This window comes from Hordeum vulgare, chromosome 6H, assembly GCF_904849725.1.
Source record: "Hordeum vulgare subsp. vulgare chromosome 6H, MorexV3_pseudomolecules_assembly, whole genome shotgun sequence".
Lineage (NCBI taxonomy): Eukaryota > Viridiplantae > Streptophyta > Magnoliopsida > Poales > Poaceae > Hordeum > Hordeum vulgare.
The window spans coordinates 175,023,662-175,042,594 of NC_058523.1; positions in this window are offsets into that span (position 1 = coordinate 175,023,662).

Sequence of the window (18,933 nt, forward strand, 5' to 3'; positions counted from 1 at the left end):
CCACCCAAAATTTTGATTCATCTCTGTTTTAAAAGCTCAAACTCTAGCGCCTCTGCAAATCAATGCTTCCCTCTCCGAAGGGCCAATCTATTTTACTTTACTATTGAGTCATCCTCTTCTTATAAAAAAACACCAATTATAGAGAGCATAATTGTCATTCTTAGTGTAATGTGCATTGACCCAAAGTACGACATTGTCTTCTGCATGATTGTGATTTTACTTATTCTGAAATATTTATTTCTAGTCTCCTTTAAGACTCCGAAGAAGCGTCTGTGTTTATGTGTTGCTTCACTCTTGGGGGCTAGCGAGATACCACTCTAGTATGTCTGAGTCATGTGCACTGTGAACTCGTCATGATTTTCGGTTGCATATTATTCATTCTTAGTTGTTTGAAACTTTTCACATGATCGAAGGATTGCTTCGTGCATTGTCTTTGTAGCATTGCCTCAATACTTGTTGGACTTATTTGTAGTGCATGCTTATTTACATCTAATGAAGCAAAAGAGTTTGTCAAAGTTTTCTTTGTCGCGTCCAGTTCGTTGAACGGAATTAATTGAGGACAAGAAATATGCTAAGCTTGGGGGAGTTGATACGTCTCAAACGTATCGACTTTTCCAAACACTTTACCTATTGTTTTGGCCTCATTCTTGCTTGATCTGAACGAAACTAACTTGGACTGACGATGTTTTCAGCAGAGCTGCCTGTATGGTTTTCTTGTGTTTAGGAAAATGGATTTTTAGGCGTCCCATAAAATTCCAATAAAGAATAGATAAAATCCACGCACCGGGAGGAGCCCTGGGCTAGAAGATGGGCAAGAGGGGGGCCACCAGGCCTCCAAGCGACCTGTGGGTGCGGCTTGTCCCCCGGACACGCCGGGAGGCCTCCTAGGTGGGATCCACCTCCTCTGGTGCCCTACCTTGGCTCCTATTTTTACCCGTGATGGAGAAACCCTAGAACAGAAGTCATTTTGCAATTTCTCGATGCGGAGCCGCCGCCACCCTCGGTTCTTCTCCGGGAGAGCTAATCTGGAGGCTACCTTTGCCTCTGGAGAGGGGAAATCGTCGCCATCGTCATCACCATCACCACTCCACCACCCTTCCATGGCTTCCCCATCATGTGTGAGTAATTCCCTGCTGTAGGTAAAGGGGGTGGTAGGGATTGGATGAGTTAGATCATGTAATAGTTCGTCGGATTGTTGGGGGCATGTTGCCTATCATCTACTATGGTGTTTATTATGTTTGCTACTACTTGTTACTCTTAATGCTTGTCACTTAGGGCCCGAGTGCCATGATTTCAGATCTGGATACCTTATGTTTTCACGAATATATTTGTGTTCTTGATCCTATCTATGATTAGTATGCACCTATTATAGTCTGGAACCGGCGATCCCAATGGTGACATCTTGGGACACCAAAGGAGATAGACTATAGTTTGAGGATTCCATGTATCCATTGATTGTTAATGCTTTGTTCCGGTTCTCTTTGACAGGAGCACCTTAATCTCCATAAGTTCCTTTTGGCCCTGTTGGTAGCGGGACGGTAGGAAAAAAGATGTTTGGTATTTTACTAGGTGCTCTTTACTTTTCTATGTGCCTTTTCCCAAGTGAAATACATGATATCTCTCATCCATGACCAACCACCCGCCCCTTAGCCTACAGTGTTTTAATCCTGTTGGTTACAAGTTGCTTTACTTTCGTGGTTTTACTTTCGTTGCTTTGCCACCCTTATTTCCGTTCCCACCATCACTTTCATATCACCGTTGCTACTAATATTTCGTTGTCAAGCAAGTATCTTTCAGGTGCGGTTGAATTGATAACTCAACTGTTAAAGCTTATAAATATTATTTGGCTCCACTTGTGTCGAATCAATAAATTGGGTTATCTTACCCGCGAAGACTGTTGCGATCCCCTACACTTGTGGGTTATCACCACTTCTTGGAGTATTTCTAATGCCTTTTCTCTCATAATATGCAAGGTTTACATCACGTCGGAAAATGTCGGCAGTTGGCATTCAGAATCTGAAAAATCTACGTCAAGGATACCTATTCTGCACATCTCCAATTGCGCTGAAACTTTAGAGTGATTTATTTTGGAATAGATAAAAAATACTGGAGCCAAGAAGTACCAGAGGGGGCTATGAGGCTCCCACTAGACACCAGTGCATGCTAGCCCACCTGGCGTGGCCTGATGTGTAATGGGCCCCCTGGCCCATGCTACCTCTTGAGCTTGCGGTAGTTTTCCCTTGAAGAGGAAAGGATGTTGCAACAAATTAGATAAGTATTTTCCTCAGTTTTTTGAGAACCAAGCTATAAATCTAGTGTGAGGAACAAGCAAGGCTCCAATGGTAGTACCTACACAAATAATCAAACTCTTGCACCCACCGCTATAAAGGGCTTGTCAATCCCTTCAGCTTTATTTGCAAGGATGAGATCTAATAGATATAGATATGAAATATTGATAGATCTAAAAGTAAAACTAAAATAAATAAATTGCAGCAAAGTATTTTTTGGTATTTTTGGTTTATAGATCTGAAAATGTAATCTGGAAAATAGACCCGGAGGCCATAGGTTTCACTAGAGGCTCCTCTCATAAAGGAAAATAATACGGTGGGTGAACAAATTACTGTCAAGCTGTTTATAGAAAAGCAAATAATTATGAAGATATCCATGGAAATGATTATGCATATAGGCATCACGTCCGTGTCAAGTAGACCGAAACGATTCTGCATCTACTACTATTACTCCACACATGGACCGACTCCTGCCTGCATCTAGAGTATTAAGTTCATGAAGAACATAGTAACACCTTAAGTAATATGACATTATGTAGAGGGATAAAGTCAAGCAATATGATGAAAACCCCATGTTTTTACCCTTGATGGCAACAATACAATACGTGCCTCGCTACCCTACTATCACTGGGTGAGGACACCGCACGATTGAACCCGAAACTAAGCACTTATCCCATTGCAAGAATTACCAATCTAGTTGGACAAACCAAACCAATAATTCGAAGAGACTTGCAAAGATATGAAATCATGCATATAAGAAAATAGAATAGACTCAAATAATATTCATGGATAATTTGAACACAAACTCACAATTCATCGGATCTCGACAAACACACCACAAAAGAGTATTACATCAGATAGATCATCATAAAGATCATGAAGAACATGGTATTGAATATCAAAGAGAGAAGAAGCCATCTAACTACTAGCTACGGACACATAGGTCTGTGCTGAACTACTCACACATCATCGGAGGGGCAATGTAGTTCATGTAGATGCCCTCCGTGATCAATTTCCTCTCCGACAGATTACCGAAAAAGGCTCCCAGATTGGATCTCTCGGGAATAGAGGATCTCGTCGGTGTAAAAGTATTTCCGTTGCTCTTTATGGCGATACGGGAATATTTGGGAATTTGTAGGCCAAGAATTAGGGTTAGGAGACCTGCAGGGGGGCCACAAGCCAGGGGCACGGCTACCCCCGAGGGCGCGCCTTGCAGGCTTGTGGCCTCCCGGTAATTGCCTTGCCCCCTACTCCAAGTCTGTTGTGTGTCTTCTGGTCCAAGAAAAATCTTTTCGGAGATTTTATTCTGTTTGGACTCCGTTTAATATTCCTTGTCTGCAATATTTAAAAACGTGGAAAAGACAGAAACTAGCACTAGGCTCTAGATTAATAGGTTAGTCCGAAAAATAATATAGAACAACATATAAATGCATATGAAACATCCAAAACATATAATATAATAGCATGGAACAATAAAAAATTATAGATACGTTGGAGACGTATCAAGCATCCCCAAGCTTAATTCCTGCTCATCGTCAAGTAGGTAAATGATAAAAATAGAATTTTTGATGTGGAATGCTACTTAACATATTTATCCATGTAATACTCTCTAATGTGGCATGAATATTCAGTTCCATAAGACTCAAAACAAAAGTCTAATATTGACACAAAACCAATAATACTTCAAGCATACTAATAAGGTATTTGCTTCCTTTAAAAATAACATGGTCTTAGAAAGTTATCCCAACAAAATCATATGATCTGGCTATGCTCCATCTTCACCACACAAAGTATCTAAATCATGGCCACAGAGCGCCTTCTCACTGTTTCAAACCTGTTCAACAGACCACGCGGCTACGCAGCACTTTATTTCGCCTCGAGCTATGCTCGACGATCTAACGGTTGCATTGAGTGCAGCAAGGAGCCTTGCCGGTAACGACCCGTCCAGCGAACCGCTAAGGATCCGTTCCTCAAAGCACTAGCGGCAGGACCAGTCACGCCGGCAAGCTTCCGGAAAATGCAAAGGGTGTATCATGCAAAGAGAAGGATCATACGCAAAGGAAACAACATTTCATTCATCTGTTTGAGACAACCTCAGACATATTACATGGATGATTTTTACTTCTCTAACCTATGATATTGTCTTTTGGCGAGGAACATGCTTGGCGGACAGAAGTTCAAGAAGACAAAAAGCAGGACGGCCCCCGGCGCAACCCAGGCTGGTTCCTCGTGGACCAGCACTGCGTAGAGGAGAACGGGGGCGGAGGACAGGGCTACCGGAAGGGTTGAAGAAGCCGGAACCCGCAATCACGCCTCCTCAAAGACGAGGCGTCGATGCTAGCTCCGGAAAGTAACCCCACCGGGCGGGAGAGAGGCGTGAGCTGGCCTCGGCGGCATGGCCGGCGGTCAGTCAGAGCTCGGGGAGTCGTACTCCGACTTGACCCCCAGAGATCCTAACCTGCCAAGAGCTCCACTGCCACCGATGTCCTCCTCCTCGCTATCGCTCGAGGAGGGACGTTTGGCGTTGCTCGAGTTTTCTTCGCAGCAGCCGAGACGCACACCTGAGCGCCCATAAAACTTTACGGATAGCATATTATCCTCCGCTAGCGTGAAGTGGAAGACATGCCCATCCTCGGGGCTGTGGGCGCGGGCGAAGGCTTTCTAGCCCCGTCCGAGCAACATGGAGCGGCGTTTCGGGTACTCCACATGCACCTGCATAGCGCCGTGGGAGCAACCGTACACCCACAACCACAGGACGGGAGACTTGGCGGCCTCCATCGCCCTAGCAAAAGGGCGAGGGAGGTGCAGGTGGCCCCGAGGGACGCCATGTAGTTCCACGACGAACTCCAGTGCCGTCCCGTCCGAGTGCCTGCCCAACAAAGGAGAAGATGGCGCTGGGGGAGAAGACGGAGGTGTTGTAGTAGCACTCTGCCTTCCCCGGCCATGGCCTCCATGGCGACCGTGGACCCTCGACCCTCCGCCACCTCGGGCGCTCGTGCCGCCCTCCGCGGCTGCGGCCCCTAAAGTTGTGGCATGGTTCGAATGGGATCCTCTTGCCGCCCTGGTGGCCAATGGTAGCCGCCCCCGTCCCCGAGCCATAGTTAGGGGCGAGTGCCACCTGGAACTAGACAAGACTCCACAGACACAAGCCGGGAATGCTGAATGTTCCGGGAGTTGGATGGATGAGCAAAACCCCCTCGCAAACTTCCTAATTTATAGGGCGAGGCGCGGGGCCAGCTCTCCTCACTCCAGAAACCGCCGGCCCTCTCGCCCAATCACCCATGATCACGGGCGAACAGGGAACCACCCTCTTGCACCAATGCATGCGGGGGCGGGCCATGCCACGACTGTGGCCTTTAAGGCCACGAACGCCACTTGCCTGACCGTTACTGCGCATGCATCACGTGTGGCAGTAATGCTTCGGGAGGTGGGGAGGCCACTTTGCGCACACTTCTTCACCTCGCGCGCTCGATGCGCGACATGGCAAAGTGCCGCTCACAACGGCTCCAAATCTACAGAGTACCCTGTCATGGAAGCCCGTGCACCACTTTGGGCCTGGCCCAGTAACACCCCGCGCGCGTGTGTGGCCCAGGCCCGGGGGCTCCTATCGGTGCACTAGAGACTGGGGTCCCTTGTGCCCCAGATTTGTGCACGAGCACCAGCAATGCCCGTGGTAGCAGTGCACAAGGAAGGCTGGCATTAAGACAAACCAAGACCCACCAAGGCCACGCCCCCCTCTCCGAGGGCATAGAGTACAAGAGCTCCAAATACAAGGCCCCGGCAAGCCCTCCTTGCCGGGAAGATTCGCAAGACCCTGGAAAGCCCTCCTTGCGGGAAGACTCACAGAGACTCGCAGGGCCCCTTCAATCCCTCCTTGTCGGGAAGATATTCAAGCCCCCCGGCAAGCCCTACTTGCCGGTAAGATAATCAGGTCCTCCGACAGGGACGCCATGCTAGCAAGCTCCTTTCGCTCGCCAGGTGTCCTCCCCTATTTCTACTACAGTCCAACCGCTCTAGCGCATCCTTCATGCGCCAGCGCAAGACCCAGGTGTCGATCCACCTGGATACGGGTCGCGACCACCTCGCTGTAGGTCAGGGTTCGGACAAGGCATTTACTGCCCCTGACACCACCGTAGAATATGAGCGGTGAACACTGTTCACTATGCAACCCGTGAGCACACTGTTGGTGACCCCTTTGCCTATAAAAGGAGGCCCAAGGCCCATTCTTTAGAGGTTAGACTTTTTAGTATTTGAGACCCCCTAATCACCAGCTAAGTTACTGTAGCAAATCACCCTACAGTAAACCCACAATACAAACTAAGCAGGAGTAGGGTTTTACGCGCCAAGCAGCCCGAACCTAGGTAAACAACCTTGCCGGTGTGGATCGCTAGCTTCGTTCTCGGCGCCACCTCTCTCCCTCCGCCGAACGATCAAGGGACCCTTCGAGCTTCCCATAGGTGTCGATTTCCGGACAGCATGGCACCCATAATATTTAATTTTAATTTTAGTAGGAGGTTTCCACTCATCATAAATCTTTCTAGGTATAGAAACTTCCAACTCAAGTTTTTCTTCAAAATATTTCATCATGGAATCCACAATATGTTTAGTAAAAGCTTTATTTTGACTATAAGCATGCGGAGAATTCAACATGGTAGCCTTGCCAACCGATAGATCTGTTGTGGGTAGCCTTGCCGGAGCTTTGCCACCCGATAGCTTATTTTCTTTTCTTTTCTATTTTCTTGGGCTTTCCCATGCAGTAGCCCCACCCATCATAACCGGGACTTATGGAACTTGGTTGTATGGTTTATTGCTTTATCTATAAATCATGACGAGAGCCTTTTCCTCACTTGTCGATGTGGCCTATGATTCCACAAAGAAAGAAATATCACGAAGATGCTCATATTTGAAGCTTATAAACATTTCGTTTTCCTTATTCTTCTTTTCCTCCGAGTCCTCGTCTTCTTCTATCTCCTGTACATATGCCAATTACTAATCTTCATCTTTGTCCACACAAACAAATAAAACTGCATGATCGATTCCGTAATATCCATTCTTACTTTAATTCTCAGAAATTTTCATATTTCCAAACCATTACCGTGAATACATACTTCAAGGGTTTTTCCAATTATGTTCCCAATTTGTTCTCTAGTTTCTCTGCACATGTTCCCCATGGGTATAGAAAAACATGTATCCACATCACACAATACTTGAATTTGTATTCATCCAAAGTTTTTCTCGGCGCAATGTTTTCAATCACTAGAAACTACTTCCTAAACCTCCAAGTCCCCTCCCGCCATGAGTGCCTTGTTACTCATCACTACATCCAGCGAGGTGAATAAGACATGTTATGCCCAAGTTCTTACATTTAACCTCCGAGAACTGGCACCAAAATCTCCCTAGTGTCTCTAGTAAGATATCCACTTTTGTTGGACACTCCGAGAAAAGCTTTCCCATAACCTAAAGCTTTATGGGTAAGCTTGAGCTACTGCTCCTACAACCAATTCGGATTCCTGACTCCTCCGCCACCGATGGCTACAACTTGTGGAATTTGTCCTTTGGGTCTCCCATCTTCTTCACCTAACACCAAGGCCTCCCTATTGCCACCTCCAAAACACCACCTGCCACCGCCGCCAAGCATCGCCAAGGCCAAGCTAAGGGAGTGCAGTGTATTAAAATAGTGTCCCCCAGTAACACAAAGGCCTTGACAGGTGGGGATGAGCAACGGAAGGATGTGAATCCAAGGAGAACCTACGGGAAGGGAAGGAGTGAGATATGGGTCTGAGCGTGCTAATCTAAAGGGGAATTGCGTTCGCATCAGTCTTAGAATTGAAGTGAAACCATCAAGACCCAGATGAAGTTTGCATGAAGAGGATGCAAATGCAAGGGGTAGTGGGAAGAGGTTAGGGTTGTGGTGGGTGATGCGACCCGATTTGCTGGAATCAAGCTCACACGATCAACGACAAGCTCACCATCACTGAAGGGACAAAACGGTCACGAACTCAGTCGAACTTTCTATTAGAGAGATACAAAACCTGGTGCGGTGTCCTTTTTGGAGCCGGAAAATACGTTTTTTTGCTCCAATACCTACTATTCATTGTAAAAAACACCACCTATTGGTGTAACTACATAATACCTCATCTTGTGATCGGCGTGGGGTTTTCCATGAAGAGAAACGGGTAATCATAGCACAATGCGGGTAAGTATTTCCCTCTATTAAGAAACCAAGGTTTCTCGAAGCAATAGGAATATCAATCCTTAAACGTCTTTAGCGGATCCACACAAAAGAGCAAACAAATTGCACCCAACGCGGGCAAGAGGGTTGTCAATCCCCTTGATCTCATTATTTGCAAGCAAATGAGGTGTGTAGATAATTGTAAATAATTGTAACCTACAAAACAAAATAAAATACAAATAATAACAACGAGGAAATTATATGTTTTCTGAATAGATAAGGGAATATACCCGGGGGCCATAGTGTTCTCTAATGCCATATATGATGAAAGGAACATATGGTCGGTAAACAAATTATTGTTGGACAATTGACGGAACAAAGGATAGTTATGTGATTTTAACGGCAATGATCATGTGTATATAGGCATCACGACCATAAGAAAATAGGTTGAATCCTGCGTGTACCTACTACTATTACTCCACCCATTGACCGCTATCTAACATGCATCTAGAGTATTAAGTAAAATAGAGTAATGCTTGGAGAACCATGAGATGATGTAGACAAAGTAAACTCAAACAATATGAATGAACCCCATCATTTTATCCTTAGTGGCACCAACACAAAGACGCAACTTGTCCCCTTCTATCACTGGGATATAGAAACTCGCTAGGTGGGGCACATTACAACACATCCCTCTCACTAAAGAAATGCCAAACTACATGGCCCAAGCAATTCAATAGATCATAGATAATTACGAAGCTATGATGATCATGCAAATAAAAATCATTACAATTTCAGAGAAGACTCCAATATTTTTCATGGATAGTCTAAACATAAACCCACAATTCATTGGATCCCAAAAAACACATCATACAAAGGGATTACATTGGATAGACAAAAGCGAAGATGCGATGATCATTGTATTGAATATCAAGATCAAGAGAGAGAGAGAGAGAGAGAGAGAGAGAGAGGTAGCCATCTAGATACTAACTACGAACCCATAGGTCTATGGTGAACTACCCACACATCATCACGAGGGCAACATGGTTGATGAAGAGGCCCTCCGTGATCGATCCCCCCTCCGGCAGGGTGTCAGAACGAAGCTCCAGATGGGATCGCCATAGAACATAGACTTGCGGTGGCGTAAAAAGTGTTTTTCACTTATTTTGAGTGTTTACGAAATATATGTTAATTTATAGTCTACAGAAAGGAGCAAGAGGGGCCACCAGGGAGGCACAAGCCATTAGGGTGCGGCCACCGACGTGGGCGCGACCTGTTGGCTTGTAGCCCCCTAATGTGTCTTCAGGTCTCCTCTCAAATCTTCGAGGTCTTCTTTTGGTCCAGAAAAAATCATAAAAAAAAATTCGTGGCAATTGGACTTAGTTTGGTACTGAAAACATGAAAAAAAACACGCAGAAAATAGCAACTCGTCATGTGCGCTGGGTTAATAGGTTAGTGCTCAAAAATAATATAAATTGGTGAATTAATAACATGGACCAATCAAAAATTATAGATACGTTGGAGATGTATCAAATATTCCCAAGCTTAATTCCTGCTCGTCCTCGAGTAGGCAAATGATAAATTAGAATTTTTGATGTGACATGCTACCCAATATGTAATATTTTGCATGTATGCTCACTAAAAAATGGTGAATTAAAAACATCAACATAGTAGTAATTATAAGCACAAGCAAGAAAATTATCAATCTTTCAAATTATATGATCCTAAAAGAATGTTTACCCCCATTCATCTTTCATATTAGCAAAGCATGGCTCCATCTTCACCACATTAATACAAACTTCAAGCACCACGGTGTCCAAGTGAGGTACTTGGATAATATATCTTCAAAGTGAATCAACTTTTTATTCTTCATGCAATACATGAGTGTGAGCCATGGACATAGCATAAGGTGTAATAGAATATGGTGGTAGATATCAAAGGGGTAAAACTGGAGAATATGGTGGACTACGGAGATGACCATTGGTAGATTTCAATGCAAGGACTAGGAATTTCCTTGCAAATGATGCATTAGAGCTATAAGTGTATGAAATCTCAAATGAAGCTAAGTGGGTGTGCATCCAACCTGCTTTATCTTGAATACCTCGGGCATTTGAGGAACCCGTCATCGGAATGTGCAAGTGAAGTTTATAATAATGAAAATATGATTCCCACTAGCATATGAAAATAACATATCTTGAGACTCTCCTTATGAGGAACATGGTCCACTTTGAGGCAGAAGTGTGGTAAAGGATACTAGCAAAGTTTGTTCTTTGTTTTTCTCTCATTCATTTTCTTATGGTGGTCTCATTTGGCCTCTCCCATTTTTTATTTTTCGTCGAGAGTATCTTCCTGACTTGTCAGGGCATCATAGTCTCCATCATCCTTTCCTCACTTGGACAATGCTCTAATAATGATGATCATCACACTTTTACTTACTTACAACTCATGAAAGCTTATATGAAGATCTATGACTCAATATGAATGCCGCTCGCAGTGTACCGAGATGTTGATACGTCTCAAACGTATCGACCTTTCCAAAAACTTTTGCTATTGTTTTGGCCTCATTCTTGCATGATTTGAATGAAACTAACCCGGAGTGACATTGTTTTTAGCAGAGCTGCCTGTATGGTTTTCTTGTGTGCAGGAAACTGGATATTTAGATGTCCCAGAAAATTCCCATAAAAACAGAGAAAATCCACGCACCGGGAGGGACCATCGACCAGAAGATGGGCCAAAGGGGAGCCACAGGGCCCCTAGGCGACCTGCTGGCGCGGCCTGCCCCCTGGCCACGCCGGATGGCCACCTCGGCGGGACCCACCACCTCTGGTGCCCTACTTTGGCTCCTATTTTTACCCGTGATGAGAAAATTCCAGAACAGAAGTTGTTTTGCAAGTTCTCGACGCGGAGCCGCCGTCACCCTCGGTTCTTCTTCGGGAGAGCTTATCTGGAGGCTGTTTTGGCCTCCGGAGAGGGGAAATCGTCGCCATCGTCATCACCATCACTACTCCATCATCCTTCCATGGCTTCTCCCATCATGTGTGAGTAATTCCCTGCTGTATGTGAAGGGGATGGGAGAGATTGGATGAGTTAGATCATTAATAGTTCATCGGATTGTTGGGGGCATGTTGCCTAGCATCTACTATGGTGCTTATCATCTTTGCTACTACTTGTTACTCTTAATGCTTGTCACTTTGGGCCCACATGCCATGATTTAAGATCTGAATACCTTATGTTATCATGAGTATATTTGTGTTCTAGATTATAACTATGAGCAGTATGCACCTATTATAGTTCGGAACTAGCGATCCCAATGATGACAACTTGGGACACCAAAAGGGATGGTCTATAGTTTCAGGATTCCATGTATCCATTTATTGTTAGCATCATAGTCTCCATCATCCTTTCCTCACTTGGACAATGCTCTAATAATGATGGTCATCACACTTTTACTTACTTACAACTCATGAAAGCTTATATGAAGAACTATGACTCAATATGAATGCCGCTCGCAGTGTACCGAGAAGTTGATACGTCTCAAACGTATCGACCTTTCCAAAAACTTTTGCTATTGTTTTGGCCACATTCTTGCATGATTTGAATGAAACTAACCCGGAGTGACATTGTTTTTAGCAGAGCTGCCTGTATGGTTTTCTTGTGTGCAGGAAACTGGATATTTAGATGTCCCGGAAAATTCCCATAAAAACAGAGAAAATCCACGCACCGGGAGGGACCATCGACCAGAAGATGGGCCAGAGGGGAGCCACAGGGCCCCCAGGCGACCTGCCGGCGCGGCCTACCCCCTGGCCACGCCGGATGGCCACCTCGGCGGGACCCACCACCTATGGTGCCCTACTTTGGCTCCTATTTTTACCCGTGATGAGAAAATTCCAGAACAGAAGTTGTTTTGCAAGTTCTCGACTCGTAGCCGCCATCACCCTCGGTTCTTCTTCGGGAGAGCTTATCTGGAGGCTGTTTTGGCCTCCGGAGAGGGGAAATCGCCGCCATCGTCATCACCATCACTACTCCATCATCCTTCCATGGCTTCTCCCATCATGTGTGAGTAATTCCCTGCTGTATGTGAAGGGGATGGGAGAGATTGGATGAGTTAGATCATGTAATAGTTCATCGGATTGTTGGGGGCATGTTTCCTAGCATCTACTATGGTGCTTATCATCTTTGCTACTACTTGTTACTCTTAATGCTTGTCACTTTGGGCCCACATGCCATGATTTAAGATCTGAATACCTTATGTTATCATGAGTATATTTGTGTTCTAGATTATACCTATGAGTAGTATGCACCTATTATAGTTCGGAACTGGCGATCCCAATGATGACAACTTGGGACACCAAAAGGGATGGGATATAGTTTCAGGATTCCATGTATCCATTTATTGTTAATGCTTTATTCCGGTGCTCTTTGACAGGAGCACCTGAATATCCATAAGTTCCATTTGGCCCCGTTGATAGCGAGATGGTAAGACAAAAGATGTCGTGCAAGTTCTGATTGCAAGCATGTACGACTACCTCGGGATACATGCCTAATGTTTGATATATACCTAGATGATAATTACTTTTCTATGTGCCTTGCCCCAAGTTAAATACATGATATCTCTCATCCATGACCAACCATCCATCTCCTTAGCCTACAGTTTTACTTTCACTATTTTACTTTCGTTCCTTTGCTGCTATTATTTCTGTTGCTACCATCACTTCCATATCACCGTTGCCACTAATATTTTGTTGCCAAGCAAGTATCCTTCAGGTGCGATTGAATTGACAACTCAACTGTTAAAGATTATAAATATTCTTTGGCTCCCCTTGTATCGAAATAATAAATTGAGTTAACTTACCCGCGAAGACTGTTGCGATCCCCTACACTTGTGGGTTATCAATACCTTTTTCCGGCGCCGTTGTCGGGGAGCATAGCTTTATTTACAAGTCTACTTGGAGTTATTTTTTCTTGCCGCGATTTATTAACTATGGGTAAGAAAGGATACCCCAAGGTTCCAATTTTACCATCCACTACAAGAAAAAGTATTGTTCTCAGCACTAGCGCTACGCTTGATTCACCTTCCGTTATAAGTAAGTTTGCTTCACCACCGCCACATGCTGCTTCTACTCGGTCTGTTACTATGCCTGATACTTTTGATGATTCTTCCACTTCTATTGATGAGCCTGGTTTACTTGGTTATTTTATCGAGTCTTAGATTGCTAAGGTTGCTAAGCAGTCTGGAATTGACCTTCCTATTATACGCTACCCCATTGGTAGATCTTTTGGTTACCCAGACTTGAGTGGTCTCAAGGAAAGAATTCTTGATGATGATTATATTGAACTTGATGATGATTTATGTAGCGAACTTACAGAGTGTGCTGACTGTGACCCTGCTTCTATTAAGAAGCTGCTTGAAAAGCATTATATGAAGAACAAGTTTACTCCTGATCCTAAGTTTGCTTCATGTCATATTTGCATTGAGGATGCTGATTTCGATTTCTCTGTTGATCTTTCACTTGTATCCACAGTTGAAGCTGGCCCTTTTTATGGCAGAGAAGATGACAATGCTATTGCACACCTTACCAAACTCACTGAGTTGGGTGGCTTATTCACTACAGAGGACAAGAAACGAAATTATTATGTTACTAAGCTACTTCCTTTCTCTTTGAAGGAAGACACTAAAGCATGGTATGATGCACTACCATGTGGTTCCATTAAGAGTCCTCAAGACTTAGCTCAATCTTTTCTTGCTAAATAATTTCCTGCTCATAAGCAACATGTTGCTTTACAAAGAATTTATAACTTTAAACAGTTGCAGGATGAGCACCTCCCTAAAGCTTGGGGGAGGTATTGCACTTTGATTAAGGCTAGACCGGTACATGGAATTCCTAAGAATGAATTGCTTGATATATTTTATGCTGGTCTAACTGATTAATCTAGAACCTATTTGGATAGTTGTGCTGGTAGTGTTTTCAGGGAAAGAACACCAGACGATGCCGAAGAATTAATGGGCAAGATAGATAAGAATCATGATGATTGGTCCGTTCCTGAACCACCTCCACCACCCAAGAAGAGAGGTATGTTTTTCTTGAGCCCATAAGTTATGCAAGAAGCCAAGAAATCGGTGAAAGAGCGAGGTATTTAAACTGATGATGTGAAGAATCTACCTCCTATTGAGAAATTATGTGAGCCTACCACTCACCCACCTATGGTAGAGGTACACTCTCTTTTAGAATTCAATGCAAGTGACGTCCCTCATGGTAAGCCTCCTGATCAATGTTTAGATGAGCTTGATAATTTCATTGTCAAGAAAAATCACTTGAATGAGCAGATTCAAAGCCAATTGCATGATAACTCCCTTGCTATCAAAAGTTTGCTTGATGTTTTAAGCAGAACTGTTAATGATGTTAAAGGTCTTGTTAAGCACTTTCATATGGTTCAAACTCAGCTTGAACAAATTTCAAATGTGCAAAAATATTTGATTGCTAACAATGCCAAACAAGTTGATACGTAGGCATACGGTATAAAGACCCGAGGAGGTACACATACCCAGGACCCCCTTTATCCAGAGGGGCATCCAAAGAGGATCGAGCAAGATTCTCAATTGCATGAAGAAGACATTGTCAGATCCCCAAAGAAGAAGAAGAAACACAAGGAGGCTGACAACTCTAATGATCCCATAACTAAGGAAGAACCTATTGTTGATCCTAATAGTATATCTATTTCCGATGCTAAAACTGAAGATGGTGCTGAGCCTGATAAAGAAAATTAGAAGATTGATCCCCCTGAGATACGAGAAGAAGAAGCACCCGACAAGCGCAACAGGTATACTAGAGAAGATTTTGTTGTGAGAAAACATGGGAAGGAAAGAGAACCATGGGTACGAAAATCAATGCCCTTCCCACATTAATCTTTCAAAACCAAAGATGAAGAGCATTACAATAAATTTTGTGAATGGATGGAACCTCTTTTTCTTTAAACTCCTTTGACCGATGCTATTAAGTTGCCTCCGTACTCAAGGTATATGAAAGAAATTGTCACTAATAAAAGAAAAGTTCCTAATGAGGCAATATCTACTATGCTTGCTAATTACTCTTTCAGTTGCAAGATTCCTGAGAAACTTGGTGATCCAGGTATACCCACCATTCCTTGCTCCATAAAAAATAATTATGTCAGAACTGCTTTATGTGATCTTGGTGCAAGAGTGAGTGTTATGCCTTTCTCTCTTTACAAAAGGCTTTGTCTAGATAAACTAATCCCTACAGATATCTCTCTTCAAATGGTTGATAAGTCAACAGTCGTTCCTGTAGGTATTTGTGAGAATGTTCCCATTGAAGTTGCTAGTTGCTTGATCCTTACTGACTTTGTTGTGCTTGACATGCCCAAAGATGGGAGCATGTCTATTATTCTTGGTAGACCTTTTCTTAACACCGTAGGTGCTATTATTGATAGCAATAAAGGAAAGGTGACCTTCAATGTTAATGAGAAGGAGTACATGGTATATTTTCCGAAGAAGATTGATAAAAGGCATGGCCTTAATTCTATTGAGAATATTGAGACCGTGAAGGTTGGAGAGTGGGATTGTCCTCTACATGTGCTCCACAAATACAAAACCATTATTGTGGGGACAATATCCATTGAAATAAAGGAACCATGATTGCTTTATAAGAACTGAAACTTTTTTCTCAATGTAATACATGTTTGGTAGTAAGACTTGATCAACCTCACTAACAAATATGTTTTATATGAGTAAAAAGAGAAGCTTGTTATGTTTTAATTTCCTTTATCTTTCTCCCTCCTTGTTGTACCAAAAGTTTTATGTTTTTGAAGCTTCATATGTTTAACTACTGTTTCGAGCTTACCGGAACTTTTGCAGCTTTTAGTATTTCGAAAAAAATTCAAAAGTGAAGTTGTCAGAAAAATTCTAGAAAATTTAAAATAAAAATTTCCTTCGAAAAAGTGACGCAGGGGCACCTAGGGCCAGCCAAGGGGGCACCCTCTGTCCAAGCGGTCAGCAGGCATGGTCTGCCCCCTGGCCGCGCCCACAAGTCGCCTGGGCCCACCTAGGCCCCTTTCCAGGTACACCTTCCTCCCTTCTCTCTCTCACTCCAAAAATCTCGATTTTTTTGCTGGCGCTCGAGTTCTTGTTGTTCTTGGTGGAAAATTTTGATCTCTCTCTACAGCCCATCATTTGCATTGAGAATTTGAGCATTTGTTCCCTGGTATGTGACTCCTCCACTCCTCCAATTAAAATTTTGATTGGTGGTCTTATTTCTGAGTATTTAGGAGCTCTTGGTGTTGTTCATATGAGCTTGTATGCATGTTCAGAAATTTATTTGTGAAGTTTTGATGCAAGCTTATGCATAAGGGGAGTAAGTAGATAGTTTGCTCCAACTCATTTTTGCTTAAACCTCCATTTTTGTGATGAACCAAAAAATTTCAAAAATGAGGTTGTTTGGAAAAGAAAAGGGATGGCTTGGGAAGAAGAGACCCGAGCCTAACGATAGATTAACTAGAGTTGCAGCTTCATCCTCTACTGTGAGGACAAGTTACAATGATGACATCGTGCCACCGGAGTTGTTTCATGAGACGGACATGACACGTACTATGGCATACCCGTGTTCAGATTTTCTTATGGTGGCAGGTATTAAGGATAAGTTTTATGACATGTGTGCAGCTGCATGTTTGACACACATCGTAACACGACGTGTAGAACAATATCCAAAACTCACCTATTATTTTGTCACTGGTTTAGATATAATGATAAAACTTCTATGATTGAATTCAGATTATATGAGGATGTATTTACCATGTATTTGGCAGAACTTTGTGATGTTATAGGTGTGCGGAATGTTGGGAAGACGACCAAAATGAACGTTCAGCCCTACGAGCTGAAATCCCTATTCGCTTTCCTTTGTAGTAAGGACCCGCGAGAAATTCACCGGGGGAAGATCTCGAGCATCTTGTTTCCCCACATCAGTTATTTCGCATACTATATTGCTCGAGGGGTGTTAGATCGTGACAACACGAGCAACATTTCGTCTCCAGATCTCGCTATATTGGCAGCTGCCATCTTAGGAGATAACACGTATAATATTGGTGCTTTGATTGCTCGTCGCCTCGTCGCTAATAGCGACAAAGGGCCTCACTTTGGTGGTATTTATGCCACGCTTATCCTCAAGCACCTTGGGCGCACTGTACGTGCGGATGATGTGCCTTTTCCATACATAATCTTTGATCTTACCGCTATGAAGAGGCATGAGTTTGTTACTAGGACTTCCGAGTTTAGTAACCTTCTTTATATTATGAGCTTTGGAGAGCTTACTACTCGCGAGATCCGTCTACCTGCACCACTTTTGTTTGATTATACTAGCGGGAACGGGTGGTCTTTCACCTCGACAGAGCTGGACGAGTTCGTGATCCAGCAGCAGTTCCACAACCCCATGGAGGAGGTTGTTCCCGAGGAGGAAGAGCCTTCTCCTTAGGAGGCCAGCCGGGCATCCGTGTACGCGCTCGATGCCTCGTATGATTCTTGGAGCCACCAGTACCACTCCGGAGCCGGAGGAAGCTCCTGGAGCCCGTAGTAGCCGAGCTCAACTTAGGCGAAAAGCCTAAGCTTGGGGGAGTATGTATCCTTCTCCCCATTCATTGTATCAACCGTAGTATCCTTTTGTAAATCTTTCCAGAGTTTTTGCATGTTCTTCTTTGTTCTCTCTTTGCAAAAACAACAAAAAGATTGATCTTTTCCATTGCTTTCATTTAACCTTTGGAAAACCCAAAAATATTTATTTTCTTTCTTTAGTTTGCTTTGTTTGCAGAGTTCAGCTCACGTCCATGGTTGCAATTGCGCTTGAATATATTTTTTACGTTCGATCGTGCAAGTGACGATGCAATAATGACAAAGATCGACGGAAGGAATGCAACAAGAAAAACCGGTATGAACTCTATTTTTTTCTATTTTTATATATATGCATGTACTTATGATCTAGAGACCAGCTTGTAGAGACATAGTCCTATGATTACAATGCTTTCTTTGTGACTAGTCTCAAATAGTTGGAGTGCTTAATGTGTTATTGAAATGTTTAGCATGCATTGCATTGTTCATGGTTTGGTATATTAGAGTGGTATTTCCCTTCGGAGAGTTTTTAGATTGACTTGGTGCATTCTTACACATGTTTATGACTAGAAATCTATCAAGCCTTGATGATCTTTTTATTTCAGAATAGTTATATCGCTTTCATGCCTCATTGAATGTTGCTTTGTCACTCTGCATGATTATGACCCTTATTGCTCTCTAGTTGGTTGCTTCCCCATCTTTTGCTAGCCTTCACCTGTACTAAGCGAACTAACTGCTTGTGCATCCAAAATCCTTAAAACTAGTTGCACCATATGAGTCCACCATACCTAACTATATGCGGTATTTATGTGTTGTTCCAAGTAAATTTGCATGTGTCGTGTTCTGAATTTTCAAATGAACAT